We start from the raw sequence: 8,196 nt of genomic DNA, 5'->3' as shown, positions 1-8,196 counted from the left end.
GAGGTACATACCGTTTTAACCGTGTAGATGAGGTACATGCCATGTTAACTATGTAGAGGAGGTACATACCATGTTAACCATGTAGAGGAGGTACATACCATTTTAACCGTGTAGATGAGGTATATACAGTCTTAACCGTGTAGAGGAGGTACATACCATGTTAACCATGTAGAGGAGGTACATACCTTGCTATCTGTGTAGAGGAGGTACATACCGTGTTAACCGTGTAGAGGAGGTATATACAGTATTAACCGTGTAGAGGAGGTATATACAGTGTTAACTGTGTAGAGGAGGTATATACAGTATTAACTGTGTGGAGGAGGTAAATACAATGTTAACCGTGTAGAGGAGGTACATACAGTATTAACCGTGTAGAGGAGGTACATACAATGTTAACCGTGTAGAGGAGGTATATACAGTATTAACCGTGTAGAGGAGGTATATACAGTGTTAACTGGGTAGAGGAGGTATATACAGTATTAACTGTGTGGAGGAGGTAAATACAATGTTAACCGTGTAGAGGAGGTACATACAGTATTAACCGTGTAGAGGAGGTACATACCGTGTTAACCGTGTAGAGGAGGTACATACCGTGTTAACCATGAAGAGGAGGTATATACAGTGTTAACCGTGTAGAGGAGGTACATACCATGTTAACCATGTAGAGGAGGTACATACCGTGTTAACTGTGTAGAGGAGGTACGTACCATGGTAACCATGTAGAGGAGGTACATGCCATGTTAACCGTGTAGAGGAGGTACATACCATGATAACTGTGTAGAGGAGGTACATACCATGTTAACTGTGTAGAGGAGGTACGTACCATGGTAACCATGTAGAGGAGGTACATACCATGTTAACCGTGTAGAGGAGGTGTATACATTGTTAACCGTGTAGAGGAGGTACATACCATGTTAACCGTGTAGAGGAGGTACATACCATGTTAACCATGTAGAGGAGGTGTATACAGTGTTAACCGTGTAGAGGAGGTACATACCATGTTAACCATGTAGAGGAGGTACATGCCGTGTTAACCGTATAGAGGAGGTACATACCATGTTAACCGTGTGGAGGAGGTACATACCATGTTAACCATGTAGAGGAGGTACATACCATGTTAACCATGTAGAGGAGGTACATACCGTTTTAACCGTGTAGATGAGGTACATACCATGTTAACTATGTAGAGGAGGTACATACCATGTTAACCATGTAGAGGATGTACATACCATTTTAACCATGTAGATGAGGTATATACAGTCTTAACCGTGTAGAGGAGCTACATACCATGTTAACCATGTAGAGGAGGTACATACCTTGCTAACTGTGTAGAGGAGGTACATACCGTGTTAACCGTGTAGAGGAGGTACATACAATGTTAACCGTGTAGAGGAGGTATATACAGTATTAACCGTGTAGAGGAGGTATATACAGTGTTAACTGTGTAGAGGAGGTATATACAGTATTAACTGTGTGGAGGAGGTAAATACAATGTTAAACGTGTAGAGGAGGTACATACAATATTAACCGTGTAGAGCAGGTACATACCGTGTTAACCGTGTAGAGGAGGTACATACCGTGTTAACCATGTAGAGGAGGTACATACCATGTTAACCATGTAGAGGAGGTACATACCATGTTAACCATGTAGAGGAGGTACATACCATGTTAACCATGTAGAGTCGGTGTATACAGTGTTAACCGTGTAGAGGAGGTACATACCATGTTAACCATGTAGAGGAGGTACTTACCGTGTTAACCGTGTAGAGGAGGTACATACCATGGTAACCGTGTGGAGGAGGTACATACCATGTTAACCATGTAGAGGAGGTACATACCATGTTAACCATGTAGAGGAGGTACATACCGTTTTAACCGTGTAGATGAGGTACATACCATGTTAACTATGTAGAGTAGGTACATACCATGTTAACTGTGTAGAGGAGGTACGTACCATGGTAACCATGTAGAGGAGGTACATACCATGTTAACCGTGTAGAGGAGGTACATACCATGTTAACCATGTAGAGGAGGTACATACCATGTTAACCATGTAGAGGAGGTGTATACAGTGTTAACCGTGTAGAGGAGGTACATACCATGTTAACCATGTAGAGGAGGTACTTACCGTGTTAACCGTGTAGAGGAGGTACATACCATGGTAACCGTGTGGAGGAGGTACATACCATGTTAACCATGTAGAGGAGGTACATACCATGTTAACCATGTAGAGGAGGTACATACCGTTTTAACCGTGTAGATGAGGTACATACCATGTTAACTATGTAGAGTAGGTACATACCATGTTAACTGTGTAGAGGAGGTACGTACCATGGTAACCATGTAGAGGAGGTACATACCATGTTAACCGTGTAGAGGAGGTATATACAGTGTTAACCGTGTAGAGGAGGTACATACCATGTCAACCGTGTAGAGGAGGTACATACCATGTTAACCGTGTAGAGGAGGTACATACCGTGTTAACCATGAATAGGAGGTGTATACAGTGTTAACCGTGTAGAGGAGGTACATACCATGTTAACCATGTAGAGGAGGTACATACCGTGTTAACCATGTAGAGGAGGTGTATACAGTGTTAACCGTGTAGAGGAGGTACATACCATGTTAACCATGTAGAGGAGGTACTTACCGTGTTAACCGTGTAGAGGAGGTACATACCATGGTAACCGTGTGGAGGAGGTACATACCATGTTAACCATGTAGAGGAGGTACATACCATGTTAACCATGTAGAGGAGGTACATACCGTTTTAACCGTGTAGATGAGGTACATACCATGTTAACTATGTAGAGTAGGTACATACCATGTTAACTGTGTAGAGGAGGTACGTACCATGGTAACCATGTAGAGGAGGTACATACCATGTTAACCGTGTAGAGGAGGTATATACAGTGTTAACCGTGTAGAGGAGGTACATACCATGTCAACCGTGTAGAGGAGGTACATACCATGTTAACCGTGTAGAGGAGGTACATACCATGTTAACTGTGTAGAGGAGGTACGTACCATGGTAACCATGTAGAGGAGGTACATACCATGTTAACCGTGTAGAGGAGGTGTATACAGTGTTAACCGTGTAGAGGAGGTACATACCATGTTAACCGTGTAGAGGAGGTACATACCATGTTAACCATGTAGAGGAGGTGTATACAGTGTTAACCGTGTAGAGGAGGTACATACCATGTTAACCATGTAGAGGAGGTACATACCGTGTTAACCGTGTAGAGGAGGTACATACCATGTTAACCGTGTGGAGGAGGTACATACCGTGTTAATCGTGTAGAGGAGGTACATACCGTGTTAACCGTGTAGAGGAGGTACATACTGTGTTAACCATGTAGAGGAGGTATATACAGTGTTAACCGTGTAGAGGAGTTATATACAGAATTAACCGTGTAGAGGAGGTATATACAGTGTTAACCGTGTAGAGGAGGTATATACAGTGTTAACCATGTAGAGGAGGTATATACAGTATTAACCGTGTAGAGGAGGTATGTACAGTATTAACCGTGTAGAGGAGGTACATACAGTGTTAACCGTGTAGAGGAGGTATATACAGTATTAACCGTGTAGAGGAGGTACATACAGTGTTAACCGTGTAGAGGAGGTATATACAGTGTTAACCATGTAGAGGAGGTAAATACAGTGTTAATGGTATAGACCAGGCAGACTTAGACCCAACAGGGGCTTTAGAATCTCATCCATCAACACTGTCCTATTTAGTCTGGGCCTGTCTTCCACCGCAGACTGTTCTGGCCCAGGCTAGGTTTTTCACCACCTGGGGGGTGTTCTGAAAGCTTGTTGGTGTGTTTACTCGTGCATGTATGGTGTATGAGCATATGTACACCACAATATCACAAATAAAGAGGAAAACAAGGCCGTGGCAGCCTCTGGACACAGAGGAGTTATCCTGCGTCCTGCAATTGTGTTGTTCAGTCACCTCTGCTTTGTTTTTCTCTCTCTCTCTCTCTCTCTCTCTCTCTTTCTCTCTCTCTTTCTCTCTCTCCCTCTTATCAATTAATCTGCATTCATTGGTTTGTTAATTATCTCCAGTAATAATTGTTAACTGATACCAGAGTGGTGTTCTCCTTTCGCTGCTCATCTCTCTGATGCTGGTTCATTACTGAAAGAAAGACTCATATTTAGATCATTCAGGAACAGTAGATCACACAGGGACAATAGATTACTCAGGGACAATAGATCACTCAGGGACAATAGATTACTCAGGGACAATAGATCACTCAGGGACAATAGATCACTCAGGGACAATAGATCACTCAGGGACAATAGATTACTCAGGGACAATAGATCACTCAGGGACAATAGATCACTCAGGGACAATAGATTACTCAGGGACAATATACTCAGGGACAATAGATTACTCAGGGACAATAGATCACTCAGGGACAATAGATAACTCAGGGACAATAGGTAACTCAGCGACAAACTCTCAAGACTCTTCTCTTATAGGGAGTCTGACTTTTAACACATTTCACACACGTCAGTACCCCCTGAAACAAATCTCCTGTAACCTTAGACGAGGGCAGTGTAACCTTTGTTTATCAGACACAGGTAGTTTTAATTACCCCCCACATCCTGTCTCGCCTCAGGCAGCCCCCTTCCACTCCAACACCCCCCCCCCCCCCCCCACCCACACACACACACACACACACAACCCTCCCAGCCTCCAGCATCACATGGGGATTATTATGGTCTGTATTTAGCAGGCAGCAGCAGCAGGAAACAGACTGATAGGATATTCCACAACAATAGCCCAGTAATCACGTCTACTCTGCCTTAATCTGCTCCCATGTCTCAGTTTGTTCCTCTCATCATAAAGTCAAGAGTTGTTTTTCAGCCCTTGTGGGCAATTTGTTCTGCTAGCAGCCAGACACTGCAACACAATCACCAATCAGCTTGTCTCCTCTAATAAGCACTTATCCTACGTCAGTAAGAAGACTGGCCTTTGTTTATGTGATTGTGTTTCAGGGGGAGTCCGCTGGGGAAGATGTTACACTGTTACATGTGGAGGTGGAGGTGGGGAGGTTCTCAGAAGCATCTTGTCCTTTGTAATGAAGAGAATAACTTTGCACCAGAATGCAGAGTTTCTATAGAAACAGCAAGAGAATGGAAAGTCTATTCAATACACAATGAATAACCCTGGACTTCTGTAACAAAGACAGGTTTATTCAGAGTACATTAGAATACACTGGTGGAAACCGCTCTTCAAGCAGTTGAAGTTGACTTGTTGTCTCTTGTCCAAATGCCCGTCAGAACCATATGGAACCACACAACCTGTCATGAGGGGGAAGTAACCACGGTAACACGTACCACCTGTTTCCTTTCCGCATGGTTGAAACACTCTTTAAGCCCAAAGAAGCATGCTGTTGATCTTCAAAGAATACAGAGGCAGGACTCACACGCACAGAGAGAAATTGGCAGTGCCATGCAGGCAGATAGGGAGACCGACAGGCAGGCGGGTAGAGAGGCAGGCAAGCACAGGCAGGTACAGGCAGGCAGACAGAGATACAGACAGACAAACAGGCAGGATCTATAGTAGAGAGAAACTGTGAGCAATGACTTTATAATGAGGCCCATCGGTGTAACTAGCTTCATCACAGAAAATGGGTTTCTATGTATCCTGCAGCCAGAACCTTTTCTCCAGACAGGCAGAACATGCATTCTGTAGAAGTAGTCATCTCTAGCAGGTCAGTTGGTCATTTGTCTTGCCACTATATGTAGATGATACCAGGCGGCCATGATTCTTTGCATGGAGCTGGACAGTGAAGGAGATGGTAATGTAATGAGATCCACATGGCAGAGGACAGCCAGCCACAGAGCATGCCACCGTTCCCCCTCAGACAGGCCACACTGTGGGGAAACAGCCTTAAGTAAACAGGAGAGAGAGAGACAGAGAGAGAATATGCAAGGAGCTACAGATGCAGGGTCTTAATTTAACCAGTTCCTCACAGTAGGAAAATAATCCTGCAGTAACAGGAAATATGAAATATTGTGTGGATTATAATTGATGAACTATTTTGTAGGTGTTGATACGTTTTAAGTGAGGGCAAATCAAGTCCGACATTTTTATTATTATTATTATTTATTTTTTTACCCCCTTTTCTCCCCAATTTCGTGGTGTCCAATTGTTAGTTAGTAGTTAGTTAGTTACTTACTATCTTGTCTCATCGCTACAACTCCCTTACGGGCTCGGGAGAGACGAAGGTCGAAAGTCATGCGTCCTCCGAAACACAACCCAACCAAGCCGCACTGCTTCATAACACAGCGCGCATCCAACCCGGAAGCCAGCCGCACCAATGTGTCGGAGGAAACACCATGCACCTGGCCACCTGGTTAACGTGCACTGCACCCGGCCCGCGACAGGAGTCGCTAGTGTGCGATGAGACAAGGATAACCCTACCGGCCAAACCCTCCCTAACCCGGACGATTCTAGACCAATTGTGCGTCGCCTCACGGACCTCCCGGTCGAGGCCGGCCCAGAGTCTCTGGTGGCATAGCTGGCGCTGCGATGCAGTGCCCTAGACCACTGCGCCGAGGCCCCAAGTCTGACATTTTAAAGTGGAAATTACAAATGTTAGAAGACTTATAAACCTTGAATACACTACAAGTTCGTATTTCCTGCAACAACAGGGTGATCAAATTAAGATCCTGCATGATGGCTATCCCTAGGGAAAGTTGCACTCTGCAGTAGATGTGTCCTACATAACAAAGGGCAGGACATTTAGTCACAAGCTACTTCCTTGACCAGCCATGCATCTTGGGAAGCGAACCTGACTAGTAAAGGCAGCAGCTCTCTAGAATAAAATGTTTTTTAATCAACACCTCTTTGAAAGGCGTTTAGGTTACCTCAGGGGAGTGGGTTACTCCCTGTCAGAACCATACCGATCATCATCACACCTGTTCTGTTGGCTCTTGTCTCCTCAGGTGGGAGAGACTAACCTTACACCACCAGTCTCCCAAGCGTTACCATTTTTTGTTAGAAATCATTTGGAATGATAAATGGTGTTAAATGAATCGTCTCGAACTATTTCTGTCTCCAAAATTGCAATTAGCACCTTATCAGATTCACTGTCCTCACAGAAGAGCCAACGTTCGAGATTTTTGGATACACGCAACAAAACAAATCAACACTGTTGTCAGTTATATTATGTATTCAGTTATTCCCATTTCTCTCTGTTTTGGTTGAGTGTCTGCATTACAATATCCGCCCAGGCTGTCACTGTGATTTCAGGTGAGGGGTGGAGCTGAACACCACCCAATAACAGAGACTGGCAGACATGCTATATCCTTTGTCCCATCAGTGAATATACTCATGTAATAGATAAGAGCAAGTTATATTATATATAAAGTGATACAAGCCTGGTACTTGAATTATGTTTAAGAATCTCCATGTTGTGACAGTCATTTGTAGCTGTTGGTTTAATGGTGGGTAGAAATCATTTGAAAGCATTCGTGGATTTCTATTCAATATCCTTTACTGGATATTGAATTGAAATGATGTTTTTGTCGTCAGTTACCTTCTAACACGAAAGACTGATGTAAGTCTACAAACAAAGCCCTCCTACTCTCTCTCTCTCTCTCTCTCTCTCTCTCTCTCTCTCTCTCTCGAAATCCCTCCTATTGTTCAGTCTTTTACTCCTCCTATTCTAATTAAACGTATGCAATCGCCCTCAGCATCAAATTTCGACCTTTCCACCCATTCATTTGCCAGGATTATTCAATTTCAGGTTTATTTGACTGGAACATCAGTGGGAGGGCCCAGCCACTCTGGTCCTCCTGTCAATCATAGGAAATCTGTGTCATTGCTTCTTTTTGATACTAATTGTTCTTTCTGAAGTAAATCCCATTTGTCTTTCATGTCTATGTATAAATTCTATTGATCGTTTTCTTGTTTGATCTTTGAGGGAATTGAATCTGCCTTGTTGTTTTCACAGATAGCCTGGATAATGTTGAATGGTGATATTGATCAACGTATCCACTTTTCAGAGGTGAGATGCCGTGTGTACTAGTTAATGGCCGGTGTAACCCCGGCATTAAGGTGTCTGTTGTCAACGTGCCAAAATCTTTCTCCGGTCGCATTTTTGACATATGGAGATAAATTCAGTCTGGAGAGTATTGTCCTGCTGACACACCCCCATTCCTTCTGCCACACCC

The sequence above is a fragment of the Oncorhynchus mykiss genome, chromosome 32, assembly GCF_013265735.2.
Source record: "Oncorhynchus mykiss isolate Arlee chromosome 32, USDA_OmykA_1.1, whole genome shotgun sequence".
NCBI classification, from domain to species: domain Eukaryota; kingdom Metazoa; phylum Chordata; class Actinopteri; order Salmoniformes; family Salmonidae; genus Oncorhynchus; species Oncorhynchus mykiss.
Note: the sequence above shows the minus strand (reverse complement) of the source record.